The sequence below is a fragment of the Vombatus ursinus genome, unplaced genomic scaffold (assembly GCF_900497805.2).
Source record: "Vombatus ursinus unplaced genomic scaffold, bare-nosed wombat genome assembly UNPS02014778.1, whole genome shotgun sequence".
Lineage (NCBI taxonomy): Eukaryota > Metazoa > Chordata > Mammalia > Diprotodontia > Vombatidae > Vombatus > Vombatus ursinus.
The window spans coordinates 48360889-48373850 of record NW_020954556.1 but is presented as its reverse complement, the minus strand read 5'-3'; the positions used below and the strand labels follow the sequence as shown (position 1 = coordinate 48373850).

Below are 12962 nucleotides of genomic sequence, written 5' to 3'. Positions count from 1 at the left end.
GAAGTGCTTAATAAATGCCAACTATTATTATAATTATTATTGTTAGAACCAGCCTGATGTCTGACACATTCAAAGTGCTGCTTAACAAATGCCTGCTCCTTATTGCCTGATTGTTGGATGACTTGCCCCAAGGTCATACTGCCAGGTGATATCTAAGATTTGAACCCAAGGCTTGTGACTCCACATACAACATTTCAAAAAGGATTTTGACAAAGCTTTGATCTGAAATCTAAAAATGAGGGGAGTATGGTCAGATGACTGCTGGGCTATTGGTATCTGTGGGTTGTAAATGTTAAGTTGTTTTGTTTCTCTGAGTTGCAGAAATGGGACGAATGAAAATTGCTCTAATGACTTCATGGAGTTGTGAGGCAGGTTCTATGGAACCTCAAAGAACTGTAGAAATGTGAATTATTATCATGATGAACAATAGGATGCTTTCTCCGTTGGCATAGCGATAGCCTTTGTGAAAACCTTCCAGGCCAATTCCTTTGGAATGAACGGGGTTCTACGAAGATTGAGAAATATGACAGAAGAGAAACATGGCTGCTACAGACTCAGACAGAAGGCAGAACCTTTCAAAGCTTCCCTTTCTCTCTTTGTGAAATGGAAATAGCAGTATTTTGTTTTAGTCTGGGAGGAACGCTAGAGAATTCATCCTCGTCTTCCTCTATCCACTCACCCTCCTCCTTCTCCAACAGTGAATTATATAGCGTTGGGTTATAGCTATTCCCAGAAAGTCTGTGATTTAGGGATTCAGCTTTATAGGTTCTACTTTCCTATTCTCCAAGTCCCAGACGGACTTGGAATATATAAATGCAGAATCAGGAGCTTAGCCAGCCTGAATGGTAATTTTCCTACCATCCTCTGCATTGCAGTAAGGAAGTAGTTAGTACTCTTGGGGTATCTTGGCTGTGACACCAAAATACTTATTAGTCCTCATTCCTGGGAATGGAAAGCTGAGCAGATTCCCTCCAGAACAGGAGTTCTTAGCCTAGTCCTAGGGCATATGGACTTAAAAAAAAGTATATACACACCATACATATACACACATATACATATATACACATGTATGAATAAATATATTCCAATGTAATTGCTTTCCTTTGTAATTCAAACGTTGTATTTTGTGCATTTAAAACCATTATTCTGAGGAGGGGTTCAGAAGCTTCCCCAGACTTCTAAACAGATCCAGGGCACAAAAACACTCCCTGCTCTGGAACGAGGGTAAAGCTGTTGGGATCCTGTGACATTTTTCCTCGCCACGCACTATGAGTTTGCATTAATAATTGATTGACAGGACACGTATCTTGATTTGTCACATTGGGAATTAAGGTTTATGTCTTATCTCCAGTATTCATAGGACACGTTTTAGTTTTTACCGAAAAGTGACTAAAGTCAAAAAGACCAGGGCTCTTTAACACCTAGCTCTGTGACCATGGGCAAGTTGCTTAATTTTTCAGTGTCCTGATGTCTTTCTCCAAGCCCATAAGTTACAGATGAGTCACCAGTCTGCATTGGTGGAGGGAATTTCTACTCCTGGGATTTCCCTACATAGATGAAATCATAGGTGTAAGCCAAAAAGCATCTTCGGTCTTCATTCTACATCCTTATGGTCAGTAGTGTAAATAACAGGGACTTGGCCTGGAGTTTTCCATCTCCTTAATTTTGGATCTCCTGTGACTGGACGGAGAGTCTTGCTGCCTTATACCTTGCCGTATGGTGAAGTTTACTTTCATCTGAGCCATAAGTGAACATTTATGAGATCAATACCCCACAGGAAGTTGTAACAGGAGGGAATAAACTAACCCAGAGCCCTCATTATCATGGCAGATGTTTGCTTAGGAAGATACCAGAAGATGTTGTTGCAAAATGAGAGGGTCCCATTGTGGGAGCTCTGACCTTGAGCTCCTTCTCACATCCACACCTTTTCACCAGTTTCATCTTTCTTTGGGGTTCAGTGATCTCAGGGAGGCCTTGAAGTACATGAAGTCAGCCATTTGGGGCGGAGGTCCAACCACTCATGTGGTTTTGGCAGGGGAAACAATGGCAGGTTTCTAGTGGGGGAGGTGTAGGCCTGTTTTCCATCTCTTAAACAGTGTTTTCTCTCTTGCTTGGCCTCCAAAGTTACCACGCATGTTTGAAAACACGGATAATGACAAAAACCTGTATAAACATTCTTGTCTTCACCACAGAGTGTATCCAGTAGCCTTCAGGATTCCTGAGTGTGTGGGGGTGTGACAAGCCAACCAGAGCTGTTCAGTTGGGTGGCTTGGATGCCTCGATATTTAGTGATGGCACTCCTTGTTTCATGTGGAGAAGCGCTCTCGAGGGTGGCCTGTGGGTCAAGATGCCCCAGCCTTTGGGGTCCTTGCAGAGTTGAAGGTGCACAATTTGGTACCATGAAAACAAAACTCCATGCAGGTCTGCATGATCTGACTTCTTTCTCTAGGTGCTTTCCTTTCCCTGGGGATATTAATTAAAATATAGAAGGTACAGACAGCCAGGGTCCAAGACTTGTGCCTGACAAGGGGAGAAACCAAGAAAAGGGACAAATTCCTTCCTCTAGAGTCTGCATCCATGGTAGCGATTCCATTCGCTTATTCGGTGTGAGCTGACTCTTGGGTGTCAGAGTGTGTTAGGGGTGGAATGAGAAGGGGAGGCAGGATTCCTTCACCCAGGGCAGTGCCCTGGATTCTGGAAGGGAAACATGATTTGCAGTGCTGAGCCAAGGCCTAGCCAAGTGACCTGCAAGAGAGAAAGTTTCTTAATGACAAAGGCATTTGTGAAACCCAGCAACTCAGGAGACTTGAAAGCCATGGAACTCCAGCTTTGAAGGGAAGATCATGAGCTGGGGAGTGTGGAATGTAGTATGGGCCATAATTCATCCTCCTCTCATGCTCCAGACCCACAGTGCTGTCTCTCTCTCCCTGTCCCTCTATCTGTGACTCTCTGTCTCTGTGTCTCTCTCTGTCTTTCTTTTTTTTCTCTTTCTGTCTCTGTGTGTCTCTCTCTGTCTCTTTTTGTCTCTGTCTCTGTTTCTTTCTCTCTCTCTCTTTCTCTCACTCTCTCACTTCAGAACAATGGTGAGAGTGCAGAGAAGGAACATAGGGAAATAATTGCATCAAGATGGGGTCCAACTCCATCGCTCTTTGAGGCCCTCCAGTTTCCATAACGTATGGAGCTTGAATGCTTTCCTTTCTTTCAAAAAAAAAAAAAGCAAAAAAAGCAAAAAAAGAAAGAGAAATTGTTTGAACAGGGATCGTGTCATAGGGGTTGGAAATGATCACTGGTCTGGGGAACATAGGAGCTGGGCTTTGGACAAACCTGTGACTTTTTTCAGAGGACTGAGATGAGATCAGCACAATAAAGATGTTTTAGGTGGATTAGCCCAGAGAATGGAATGCTGACTGAGTTTCCCAGCAAAATTGTGAAGCCCTAACTTCTCCTGGTCTCTGATCATCACCCATTATCTTTCTTTTTCCCTGTTCTTGTTCCTAACTTCATGGTTTCTGTGACTATTCACTCCTCCTCCCAAGATGTAAACTTGGAATTATCTTTGACTCCTTTCTCCCTCGCCTCTACCATCCAAACAGTTACCAAGTCTCGTTGGTTCCTCCTGTGTGATGTATTTCCCATCTGATCTCTTCTTTTCCCATTGCCACCCCACTCTTTTATTATCTCCTTGCTTCCCACCTGAATGATTGTTGTAGCTTCCCCAGGACCAGAGTCTGGGAGCTGGAAGAGATGTCCGAGGCTACCTCATCCGATGTCTATTTGACCGAGAATCTCCTCTGCCACGTCCTTGACAAGTGACCACTCAGACCCTGCTTGAAAACTTCCAATTAGGAGGAACCCATTGTCCACCAAGGCATCTTTTGGACGGCTTTCATTGTGAGGAGGATGTTTCCTGCATCAGGCCTAAATCTGCCTCTCTTCAATGAACCTTTGACCCAGTGCTGCAGATTCTATCCTTTCATAGGCCTAGGAGAAAAAGTCTAACTCTTACTCTCCCACATGCCAGATCTTCAGATCTTTGAAGACAACTCTTATGTCCCCTGTATGTCTTTCCTTTAATAGGTTCTCCAGTTTCTTCATCTGTTCCTCGTGAGTCATGATCTTGGGGCCCTTTATCACCCTGTCTCTTCTTTTCTGGGACACTTTCCAATTAAATTAATATCATGGGGCATCCAGGTGGCTCAGTGGAGAGAGCATCAGACCTGGAGTTAGGAAGACCTGAGTTCAAATACAATATCAGACTCTTTTACTAGCTGTGACTCTGGGCAAGTTATTTAATCTCTGTTAGCCTCAGATTCCTCATCTGTAAAATGGGGATAATAATAGCACCTATCTCCCAGCCTTGTTGTGAGGGTCAAGTGAATAATAATTGTAAAGTGCTTAGCACATTGGCCAGATAGAACGTAGTAGAAACTTAATAAATGTTCTTTTTTTAATTAATTAATTAATTTTTTGGCTAGGCAATGGGGTTAAGTGACTTGCCCAGGGGCACATAGCTAGTAAGTGTCAAGTGTTTGAGGCTGGATTTGAATTCAGGTCCTCTTGACTTCAGAGTTGGTGCTCTATCCACTGCGCCACTTAGCTTCCCCCAACAAATGTTATTATTAGTTATTGTTGTGGTCTGTTACTTGTATTGGTTTCTTCTCTCCTTTCATAGGACTTTCATCCTCTTTAGGCCAGGACTATTGCAATAGCTGGGTCCCCTGAATGAATAAATGAATGGAAATTTTTTTAAAGAGCTCACCATGTGCAGAGCACTGGGATTACAAACAGAAATGCCAGACCGTCCCTGACCTTGAGGACATCACATTCTAATGGGTGAGACACCACATATAGGATGGCCCATTGCTTCTGATCTCGCCCCTTGCCACTCTGTCCTCCCCATGGCTGTCCAAATAATCTTCATAAGACACAGGTGTAACTGCCTCTCCCCTCCTCGAGGGGAGGCCCTCTGCTGCCTTTATAATAAAATATAGTGTGGTATTTAAGGCCTTCCACTATCTGACTCTCACCTACCTTTCCACTATTAATTCACACCGTTCCCTTTAGATAGAGTCTTCATCCCAGCCTACCTTGGTTCCTAGTTGCTCTGGGCTCTTCCTGCCTTTTTCTTCTTCTTTTCCTTCTCCTTCCTCTGTGCCTAGAATGAAGAGGGATGGTGACTTTCCCAGGGTCACACAAGTAGTAATAGGCAGTCAGGATTTGAACCCAGATCCTCTGATTCTTGAGATTCTCCTGTTATGCCACACTGCCTTTCTAACTCACAATAAAAGGTGTCAATCTTGGGAGACTAGGAAAGCGAGGTTTTCTTGAACTGCTGTAGTCTGCGGCATCTTAGCAAAGCCTGTATTTTTCTTTTCTGTACTGTGTGTATATTAGTGCACATATGTGTTATGTGTGCCTGCCTACATGCATACTTGGATGTACTACAGTCAGGCTAATTGTTCCTTTTACCTCCAGAAGGGAGAAAATTAATTTGGAGTTTAATGGGAGCAGATGGTGTTTTAAGAGCATGTAGTTTCAAAAGCCTGAAAAGTGAGTCAACTCTAGGCAGAAACCCTGGGGGTGGGGCTGGGGGATCGGATCAGGGGAGTCATAGCCCTGAGCTCTGCACTGACAGCCACGTGTGTTGAGCTCTCACTGCCTTGGAAGGCTGGAAGGAGAGACAGCAGGGACCGAGTGCAGGGCCGTCGGTCTAATGGCTAGCAAGGTCCTGGTCCACAGGGGAATATTTTCCCTCTGGTCTCAACCCCAGGGTGTGGTTCAGCCCAAGTCCTTGCCATGAGTGTTTGCCTTTTCAGCATTATTTACAAGGCATTTCATAATTAGATGGATTTGTGGTCTCATTAGTGTGGGTTTCCCATCCAATAATATGGATTGTAGCTCAGCCATGACCACTTAACCTGGGTGCCTCTTCTTTACACCCTTCAGTAACTCCTCTGCAGGAGCTTTCCCCATTGGCCCAGAGACTTCTGACTAGTTCTCTTGACCGTGAGTATAGACCACGGAGCAGGTGGACCATCCATGAATTACCCCTCCCTTTCACCATGTGCCTGGCCCACCTTCTTTTCCCACCTAACCTTTCCTGGATTGGGCATCATTTATATCATTTCTCTTGGACAGTTCTTGGTTGGAAATGTGCTATAGTTTAATCACACTTACCGTGTGCAGTACTCTTGACTTCAGTCCTTCTGGGACTATGATGTTCTATAACTCACAGCCACACAGCATGGCTAAAAGAATGCTGTTGTTAAAATGCTGTTGCTTTGTTTCAGGGAGAAGCTCAGGATCGTTAAAAATGCTACTTATTTTCTCCAAAGGTCATCCTGCTTATAACTCTCCTTCGCTTCAGTTCTGGACTCACCTCATTGTCCATGCACTCTTCCTGTATAAATTGTGTATGTATGCATATATGTATACACACAATTTGACAGTATTACATGTGCGTATATAAATTTCAATATGTAAATATAAATATATGTGTCCTTGATCCACTTGGTTTGCTTTGGTTGATAAGTAGGCCCAGTCTTTTGAGTGGTGACAGATTTAATTTAGGAGGCTAAGCAGTATGGTCATGCTTGGTTGAATCATCTGAACCACCTCACCATGTCTCTCTTATTTTTACACCATGCCATTGACATCCTCCATGATGGCAGCAAACATTCTTGGTAAGCATATGTCCCCCAGTTTCATGCCTCACTTATTATCAATGATCAGCAGAAAGTCTCTGTCATTTCTCTCAAGGAATAAATGATGTTGACATGCACCTGGGTAAACTTGTTGGAAGAAAGTATTTAGGTGTGACCTTCGACTTCACCAAATCAAATGCCATTTTTAGACAATAAACAACATTGTATCTTCTATACTTTGTGATCAATTATATGAGTATAAAGAAATGGTCTGCTCTAGAATATAATTTTCAAGAATCTGCCTATTCCCTTCTCATGTCTTTATCAAGAAATGTATATGTGTGGATCATTTTCATAATTAATTTTGTAGAGATAGAAAATGCAGTTTCCCAAAGGCAATATAGCTCTCATTCAATTCTGGGCCTCAAATCCCCAGAAATACCGCTTATAGTCTCTGTGGATATTGTGCTCTGAGATGGTGGACAAGCTCTCCTCCTCTGTAAACCTAATCTTCAAGTGTAATGCCTAGCACTAAGTTATTACTGTCACTAGATTTTTCAGTACCTCTGGACATTCTTTCATGCTCTCTGGCTCACTTATGATGCAACCCTCTAAACCTTTCTAAAATCCAACTAAAACGTCTGCTTTCCTCTGCTTGGTTTGGTAAGTGAAGATTGAATCTTTGCTGATCTCTCATCTGTCCCCTCCCACTGCCATTGTCCTAGTCAAAGTCATCACTGCCACCTCTGTAGCTCTGTCCTCTTCCCTGTCCAATCTGCCCTCACATTATTGCCCTCACATCACACATCTGATCGTGTTATTCCGCTGCTCAGAATTTTCATTGTATCCTTATTGCATACCAAATAGAGTACTAACAGCCTGGAAGTTAGGGCTTTTCCTCATCTGGCTACCATATGCCTGCTGGTGGAATTTCTGACACAAGATCCAGGTAAGGGACAGCTAGATGGCACAGTGGATAGAGCACCAGCCCCGGAGTCAGGAGGGCCTGAGTTCAAATCCAGCCTCAGACACTTATTAGACCCTGAGTAAGTCACTTAACACATTGCCTCAATATCCCCTCCTCCCCAAGAAAAACCGTAAATAAAAAACAAACCCAATGATCCAGGTAAAATTTTGTCAGTTCATGCTTCCGTTGAAGGAAACTTCATACGTAAGCCAAAGACAGCCAAGATAACCCCTGCCCTTCTTCCTGTAGACCGTATTATCTTTCTGACTTACAGTACTACCCTTTGTGGACTGGGAGCCCTGAAGAATTGCTCTCGCCATACACAGTACTCTTGACTTACGAGCTGTGAAGGATAAGGTCTCGGTTCCTTTCTCCCATGGCTCTGCGCGTCATGCTTCAGGGCACATGGCTCTCTGCTGTGCTGGTATCTCTGCTTCTGCCTCTTTCTCTGTCTCTTTATCTCTCCTCCTCCTCCTCCTCCTCCTACTCTTCTTCTTCTCTCTCTCTCTCTCTCTCTCTTTCTCCCCCTCTCCCTCTCCCTTTCTCCCCCTCCCCCCTTCCCTCCCTTTCCTCCTTTCTTTCACTTCCACTCTGTCTCTCTCTTTATTTAAGTCCTGGCTCAGCATCACCATGTCCATTTAACCTTTACACCCATCTTCATCTCAGCCAGCTGTTACCTACAGTCCAGCGTGGTGTCTCCCCCAGCTACGTCTTCTGTTTGCAGCCCACGTTTTCACTTACGCAGCAGCAGCAGCACTTTTCTTACACGTATACCCCAATGTTCCATCCCCAGAAGGGGGAGGATGAGACTAATAATAAGGAGAGTTCACATTTATGTAGTGATTTAAAGTTTTTGCAAAGTGCTTTACATACATTATTGAAGGTCACTTTCATCTCTGAATCTGTGCTCCTGTGATCTCATTTGATTTTCATGTCAACCCTGGGAGGTCGGTGTTATTATTATCCCCTTGTTGTAGATGAGGAAAATAAGTCATTGAAGGCCTAAAGGACTTAACTGGGATCATACAGTTAGTGAGAGTCTGAGATAGGATTCCACCCTCAGCCTTCCGGACTCCAAGGACACCCTAGGCCATGTCCACCATGCCTCTTGACACTTGCCTGATGCATAGTCTCATGGTCTTATTTGATACTATTCCATAATCAGTTTGGATTACTCACTATTCCCCAGCCTCATCCTATTACCTCTTTCTCATCTTTTGAAATTCTTCCCTTCTTTTTTTTTAAATAAAATTTTATTGGTATTTCTCCCAATATCACTTCCCTCCTTCTCACAGCGAGCCATCCATATATGAGAAAAATATTTTTTAAAGGAAAAAAAGAAAATGAGGAAGAGGAAAATAATCAGCAAAAGTAACAGTCTAAAAATGTTCTATACCTCTGGAACTCCTACCTCTGCAAAGAAGCAGGGATTAGGGGTTGGGGGGGAGGGTGGGAGGTGGAGGGAAGGTGTCTTTTCATGTCTCTTCTTTGAGAACATGCTGGTTCTTTGTGATTTTGTAATATTCATTTTGGATTATTTACAGTTTTGTGGTTATTGTGTTTTGTAGAAATTGTGTATACTGTTTTTGTAGGGCTTTTCCTTTCAAAAGGTCTAATTCAGGTGCCATCTCTTCTGTGGTATCTTGTCAAGTAGAAATGGTTCCTTTGCCATTTGCATCTCTGGGTTTGACTCTTACCTCAGATCTTTACTAACTTTATGACCATGTGTAAATCACTTGGCTCCCTCGGCCTCAGTTTCCTCCTCTATCACAATGGGGGTAATACCTGCATTACCTAGCTTTCTAGGCTGTCCCAAGACAAGTACTTTATAAAAAGTTTAAAGTGGGTACAAATATACTAATAATTTTATTACGAGAGGGGGCAAAATCCAGTTAAACATCTTGATTAATCCAAATCTGGTCAATAGAAGTTTCATTTGGTTTTTGTTTTGCTTCCCACAATTTCTGTGCCTAGAAAAATCCAACAAAAATGTGATAATTATAATGATAATAAGAGTAACAGCAACATGAATTTCAGTTATTTGTTTATATTCTTTTTCTTTCTGCTGGATTTTATATATATGTTCCTTGAGGCTAGAGACTGTGTCTAATGTCTTCTTTAAATCACCAGTGCCTTTGATTGTGTCTTCCATAGGTGATTAATAATAATTTGTTGAGTGAATTTAGCCTGGAGCAGGGCCTCAGCGTGCACTTCCTGAATATCCATTCTCATTTTGTAGAAAACAGAACAAGAAACTGGTAATCTAAGTATTTGCTAAGCTCAGGACATACCTTGAAAGTTAATATTTGATTTAATGCTTCATCTCAGCCCTTTCCTTAGAATTTGTCTTTCTCTCTAAAATTATTTGATTGACTGAAGTGAAGTCCACAGGTTTAGAGCTGGGATCAATAATCTAGCCCCAAAACTTCATTTTACAGATGAAAGTAACAAACACAAAGCGATTTGTCTAAGGACGGGAGAACTGGAATTTAAAGCCAGGTCTTCTCACTTCAAATCCAGTACATTTTCAATTATATCAGTTTATTCCTGTCAGTGTTTTTTGTTATTGATGCTTTGTATAGTTCTTGCTTCCATCCTCCGCCCTTCCTTCCTTCCTTCCTTCCTTCCTTCCTTCCTTCCTTCCTTCCTTCCTTCCTTCCTTCCTGCCTTCCTGCCTTCCTGCCTTCCTGCCTTCCTACCTCCCTTCCTTTCTTTTTCTTTTCTTTTTTAAAAAGCCTCTCTTGTAATAGTATAGAAGCTGAAACTAGATTGAGGTGGCTAACACAGAGATTTTCCCGAGTTCTTTCGTCACTGAAGGTTTTCAAGTGGAGGCTGGAGAGTGTAGAGAGAATTCCTGTTGGGTAGTGATTGGATGACTTATGAGCTTCCTTCCAGCTCTGAAATTCTGTTATTTTGTCAGTCAGTGTGGGGGTTGGGAATCCAGCTAATCCAAAGTTCTGGTTGGCAGAAGTTTAACATAGTTTTATTTTGCTTCATACAGACTCTGTGCCTGGAAAAATCCAGATGCAACAGTTAGGGTTTCCTCTAACCCTGCAGAAGAAGAGAATTTGGGCTGGTCACTTCCATGGGGTCCAAGGGGGCCCTGGCTTTTTTGCAGTCTGGAGAAGAGTTTGGCTGGCATACTGGTCTGGCAGTTACTGGACACCATTCTTAATGTGGCCAGGCTTTCTGAGTGGTGACCTGAGTCTTGTGTTCTCCTAGGCCCCAAAGAGGTTACTAATTTGGGCTCCCTTTAAATTGGAAAATGTCATTCTCTTAGATTTGACTTAATTGGGTTTGACAGATGGGGAAACATTGAAGTGTATCACATTTGACCTGATTTATGCATCAGGGGTATATGTAAATACTCCAGGATGGGAAAAACAACAACAGGAGAAATGAAATTGGCAGAAAGAAGCAGAATGAATTGGTAATTGTGTCCTCATGGAGCCAAGCCCCATTCCCAGCACGCCATCCACATTCTCCCAAGGCGGAGAAAGTTGGGCTGTACCAGATGAGTTCAGGTTCTTCACACCTGATTCGTTCATTTCCAAGTAATTCCCTAGACCCCAGTCAGCTGCTGAAGGAGCACTTGGCCCTCCAGACAGACAGACTCCCAAGCCCACAGAAGGGTTGGGGGTGGGCTTCCTCAGCAGCCAAGGCTGAGCTGGATTCTAGGTCTTGTGCCTAGAATTTGTGAGTGTCAGTCAATGGGAGCCTCCCTGATAGAGGGAAGGCATCCAAGCCCCTAAGCTTATACTCTGACCAGAGGTACTGAGCCTTTGGCAAAATTGGGCTGGGTGTATTCAGTGGTCTTCCCTTTCCCCTTTCTCTTCCCTTTTACTGTTCATGGCCAGACCTCCTTGGGCAGTAGCCCCCAGGTTATCGATGGAACTTATTTCTCTCCCAGCTAACAAAATCTGCTCTTAGCCAGCTGTCGTAGAAATATACATTTTCAGAGCCAACCATGAATTCACTCCTCCCACTTTGCATTCCCACTCTTTGGTCCTCATTACTTCTTACCTGGATTATTGCAATAAACTACTAAGGGGTTACTTGGTCCTAGTTTCTCAACCATCATTCTATCATTTATGTCATTGTCAAATTAATTTTCCTAGCTCAATTCCTTGTAAATAGTAGACACTTAGGAAATGTTCATGGAATTGAATTAATAATAATAATAATAATAATAATGATAACTAACATTTACATAGTGCTTACTATGTACCAGGCATTGTGCTAAGCTCGTTACAATTATTCTCATTAGATTTTCACAACAACCCTGAGGGCTAGGTACTCTTATTGTCCTTATTTTACAGATGAGGAAACTGAGGCAAACAGAACTTAAGTGCCTTGCCCGGGGTCACACAGCTAATAAGAGTCTAAGGCTGGATTTGAATTCAGGTCTTCCTGACTCCAAGCCCAGTGTTTTGACCACTGCCCCACTTAGCTGAATTGACTTGAATTCCTAATGCACAGAATTGACTCAACCCAACTGATGAGCAATAACACTAACCTTCCATGGCTCTCCATCAGATAGAGAATAAATTTTTAACTGAATCTTGAGGTCAAGACCATCCTCAGTCTTTATTTCTAAATACATATCTCATCTGCACTCTTTACTTCCATCAAACCACACTAGCTGGCCATTGTTTCCAGTAACTGCCCCAAACTTTACCACCATGAAGCCTTTGTACATCTGCTTCTCTTTGCTTGGTTGTATTCTCTTCACCCTAACACTTCCCTTTTCTTCCCCCAATCTTCATTAGTTGAAATCTTACCAATTTTTCAAGGCCCAGATGAAGTGTCCCCTGAGCCCCTTTATGAACTCTGATTTCTAATCCCCTTCTCAGAATCTTTAGAGCACACATCTCCCTTATGGCTTCATTGTATTCTGACTTCTTATTTTTCTACACGTTTGTCTTAGAACCCCTACTCTTTCCCACCATTGTCCACCGTACTATAATCCCCTTGAGTCAGGGACTATATCTTTTTTTTTTTCTAAATAAATTTTATTGATGTCTTCTGTTTTTTTTTTATCATTATATTTTTCCCCAGTATTCCTCCCCACCATCCCACTGCTCCAGACAACCATCCTGCATGACAAATAGTATTTTTTAAAAATACTGATCAATACATTGAAAAATCAGGAAACAACCAATGTGTATAACCTGTGAGCCACCCACCTCCAGGAAGGGCTGAGTTGGGGATGTCTTCTTATAGCTCCTTGAGTCATGCTTGTTACATTCACTTTTGATTTTTTTGGTAGTTGATTATTATTTTAGGGACTGCATCTTACTCATCTTTCTATCTCCCTCCACCTCTGCCATACCTGGTCCAATACTTTACAG

General features: G+C 42.6%; 1 protein-coding gene across 1 annotated transcript in view; it reads left to right on the top strand.

Annotated features, from left to right (window-relative positions):
- Positions 1-12962, top strand: part of PRKCE (protein kinase C epsilon) — a 658716-nt gene that overhangs the window by 201101 nt on the left and 444653 nt on the right. The gene's annotated exons all lie outside the window — the stretch shown is intronic.